General features: G+C 40.1%; 1 pseudogene; it reads left to right on the top strand.

Moving 5' to 3' along the window:
• Positions 1–2288: 2288 nt before the first annotated feature.
• Positions 2289–2407, top strand: LOC118611841 (annotated as a pseudogene).
• Positions 2408–3132: the final 725 nt, after the last annotated feature.

Raw genomic sequence — 3132 nt, 5'->3', positions numbered from 1 at the left:
CTCGATGGCATCTTCCATCTCAGCATAGAGCTCTGTTTCATTTTTCAACAGGTACAACAGCCCCATTGCACATACGTTCCCAAACTTATTTATTCAGCCTCTCATAGATGGGCCATTGGGTGGAGGAAGAGGAAGGCAGAGAGAAAGAGCGAGAGAGAGCTGGAAACCATGGTGACAGGGAGAAGTTAAGAAGAGCTGTTCTTCTGGGAAAAGATGGAAAATACGAAGAAAACGTCATGGGCAAAAATTTATGTACCAATGATAGAAGCCAAAACTTTCTTAAAGATGAAATACATTAGAATATGAAAAGCCAAATTGTAATATATCTGCAAGAAAATATAGGAGGATATTCTTATGATTTCAGATTAGGAAAGGATTTCTTAAGACTCAAAAAGCGCTAAGCATAATGGAAAGGATAGATGAATTTGACTATATTGAATTTGTTTATAGTTTTTCTCAATAAAATCATGATAAGGAATGAAAAGCAAGTCAAAAATTGGGAGAAGAATTTGAATCACATATAACTGACAAAGAATTAGTATCTATAATATATTTGAAAACTGCTTTAATCATAAAGCGATGCAAAGAAAAGGTAGAATAATGCACAAAAGATAAAAACAGATGTTTCCTAGAAGATATATTTGAATAGCCTATAAACATATGAAAAGATTATCAATCTCATTAGTAAGCTAGGAAATGAAAAATAAAATGTCATTGAGGTATTATTTTGCCCTTGCTCAGTTGGTAAACTAAATGTATACTAAAAGTCTGAAAAAAAAAAAAAAAAACAAGTTAAGTAAGGACATGGTGGCCCGGGGACTTTCATTCACTGCTGGTAGAGGTGCAATACAAACTATCACCAGGGAAAGGGTTTGGTGTTGCGTAGTACGCTCATTATTTAATGCTGCATAAGATATTACTTAGTGGCTTAAAAGAGCGTTTATTATTCTCAGTTTCTCCACATCAGAAAGCCTGGCATGGATCTGCGGGGTCCTCTGTGTCAGGGTTTCTTATGAGTCTGTAATCAAGGTGTGGGGCTCGGCTGCGGTCTCATCACAGGGCTTGACTGGGGACAGACTCACTTCCAAGCTCATTCATAAAGTTGTTGGCAAGATTCGGTTCCTTGTGTATTGTCAGACTGGGGGCCTATAGCTCCTTACCTTCTCTGGCTGGAGGCCTCTCGTGGTTCCTTGCCACATGGGTGCCTCCACAAGGCACATCTGGTTTCATCAGAGTGAGCGGGAGAAAGCGAGCAGGGGACCCAACACACAGGCCACAGCCTTTTTCCTTTAAACAGCTTTATTGAGTTATAATTCACATAGCATAAAATTTGTCTATTTAAAGTATTCAGCTTGGTGAGTTTTATATTCACGCAGTTGTGCAACCAGTGCTACCATCTAATTTTAAAACATTTCCATGGCCTCAAGAAGAATTCCCATCATAAATGCAACTGCTCTTTGACAAAGGAGTAAAGATAATACAACGGGGCCAAGATAGGCTTTTCAACCAGTGATCATGGAACAACTGGACATCCACATGCAAAAAAATAAATCTAGACACAGACATTGTACCCTTCGCAAAAATTAACTCAAATGGATCGTAGAGCTATACGTCAAATGCAAAACAATAAAACTCCTAGAAGATAACATAGGAGAAAATCTAGATGACCTTGGATATGGCAATGCCTTTTTAGATATAACACCAAAGGCGTGATCTATAAAGAGATAATTGATACTGTAGACTTCATTCAAATTAAAAACTTATCCTCTGTGAAAGACAATGTCAAGATATGAGCATGAAGAGATAAACCACAGGCTGGGAGAAAATATTTGTAGGAAAAAATGATAAAGAACTGTTATCCAAAATTTATAGTGAACTCTTGAAACTCAACAATAAGAAAACAATCTTATTTAAAAAGGGACCAAAGACCTTAACAGATATCTCACCAAAGAAGATATACGAATGGCAAATAAGCATGTGAAAAGATTTTCCACGTTGTAAGTCATCAGGGAAACGAAAATTAAAACAATGAGAAAACACTATGCTTATTAAAATGGCCCCACAATTCAGAACACTCATAATACCAAATGCCGGCAAGGACATAGACCAACGAGAACTTTCATTCAGATACCCACGTGCAGCTTTTTGTGTAGCTGTGTTTTCAACTCCTTCAGATAAATAACAAGGAAAATCACTAAGATTCTATAGTAAGAATTTGTTCAGTTTTGTAAAAATCATCAAACTATCTGGAAAAGGCAGTATTAGGGAGAAAATAAAAAGGTCTTTGGGTCTATAGCCACGCCACCCTGAACAAGCCGGATCCCTTCTGGTCTTGGAAGCTAAGCAGAGTTGGGCCTGGTTAGTATTAGGATGGGAGACCACTTAGGAAAATCAGGTGCTATAGTTGTAAAAAATAAAAAAATAAGGGATTGTAAGCTGACAAGGTCCTTGCGATCTATGAGGTCAACCAAGGATCACCTCACCTAAAATAGTAATAAATAAAAAATAAATAGAATAAAGGTCTTTGGTGTTTAAGAGTTGGGTGGGGTGGGGCCAGATAGAGCACAGTGGCAGCTCAGGGCAGTGAGGGTGCCTTCGCCTGACCCTGTAATGATGGGTTCCATTGTTCCACAGCACCGGCTGCCTTCCTGCTCATCCTTGGGGTTTTTTGTTTTCCTCTCGAGGACTTCGTTTTTGCGGACCAAACTCAGGTGATCGAGATGGTCCCGGCATTCCTCCATCCTGGGAAGCTGAAAGATGAACTTTCAGCCCTAGGAGCCCTATTCAGTTTGGCTGGCCAAATCATAATTTGGAAAACTTGAGAACTGGGAGATTTCACATAAGACTCATAATTCTAGCATCTCTACAAATAGCATTAGCCACCAGTTCTGGGACCATTGGCGAGGGCCGGGCGACGGCTCCCGGTTGGCATGGGGCATGCCCTCTCCAGTCCCCCACCTTCTCCAGCCCGGTGATGTCCCTCATGGCCACCCACTCGGTCCCCCGCGGTCAGCGAGTTTGCAGTCCTCCCGCTTCCTAACTGAAAAAGGCTTCCTTTACCACGAACATGCGTTTGGGTTTTGCTCTCATAGAGTTTAGTCTTTTATTTTCTCAGGAGATTTTGAATTTCTC

This window comes from Rousettus aegyptiacus, unplaced genomic scaffold, assembly GCF_014176215.1.
Source record: "Rousettus aegyptiacus isolate mRouAeg1 unplaced genomic scaffold, mRouAeg1.p scaffold_m13_p_14, whole genome shotgun sequence".
Classification (NCBI taxonomy): Eukaryota; Metazoa; Chordata; class Mammalia; order Chiroptera; family Pteropodidae; genus Rousettus; species Rousettus aegyptiacus.
Note: the sequence above shows the minus strand (reverse complement) of the source record. Positions and strands in the feature narration are given on the sequence as shown.